We start from the raw sequence: 854 nt of genomic DNA, 5'->3' as shown, positions 1-854 counted from the left end.
TTTCTCATTCAAATCTAACCTTTATCCAATCTAAATCTAATCTTTCTCCAATCCAAATTTAATAATTATAACTTACAGGGCATTACAACTGAGCAAATTTCAATCCGCGAAATCTGCGACTAACAGAATGAAATCCGCAACCGCAAAAACAAAACCGCGACTAACATGGATAATGGCCAAAATACTTAAAACCTGGTTTTGCAGAAATCGCTCTTATAGATAACGAAGAACCAAAAAAGATAGGCAAAAACTGTTCCGAATAGAAAGAATAGCAATTAAAATTTGCTTTATAAGGTGCAGATTCTTTAACCTTCTGTCTGCGCTCAAAAGAACTTACGTTCAGTTCAATCAAAGTTAATTGCCTATTTCCGGGGATTAAACCACCCGACTTGGACGTTAATTTACAATGTTATGGAAACTCATATGTGAATATGTACGTTATGTGCAAGATATTGATTTGAAAAATGTATTGGAGGTAACCACTTTCCCTTCGATGGGACTCGAACCCATGACCCTACAGTACACTAGACTGGTGCTTTAACCAACTAAGCTACGAAGGACCTCCGTCGGCCTTCGCAACCTAGTGGCTACTGAACGAGCTCGAGATTCCCAAATTGGACGCATAGTCAAATCACTCGCAATGCTTATTTTGCTTATATCTGAAAATCCTACCCATTTTGAATTTCACCTTTTCAAAAAGGTTATGCAAGAATGCGTGTGCTTTGATATGAGGCATTGATTAGTTCAGAATTTGGCCGCTAGGTGGTGATATGTATGAATCCATTATTTTAGACTACTAAAGATACTCCGATACATGGAATATTGCACATTGTAAATATTTTCGAACACATCGA

General features: G+C 37.2%; 1 non-coding gene across 1 annotated transcript; it reads right to left on the bottom strand.

The window, feature by feature from the left end:
- Nucleotides 1–484: 484 nt before the first annotated feature.
- On the bottom strand, nucleotides 485–560 carry Trnat-agu (transfer RNA threonine (anticodon AGU)). The gene has a single exon. It is a non-coding gene; the product is annotated as a tRNA-Thr (tRNA).
- Between the last annotated feature and the right edge of the window lie 294 nt (nucleotides 561–854).

This window comes from Armigeres subalbatus, chromosome 2, assembly GCF_024139115.2.
Source record: "Armigeres subalbatus isolate Guangzhou_Male chromosome 2, GZ_Asu_2, whole genome shotgun sequence".
Classification (NCBI taxonomy): Eukaryota; Metazoa; Arthropoda; class Insecta; order Diptera; family Culicidae; genus Armigeres; species Armigeres subalbatus.
Note: the sequence above shows the minus strand (reverse complement) of the source record. Positions and strands in the feature narration are given on the sequence as shown.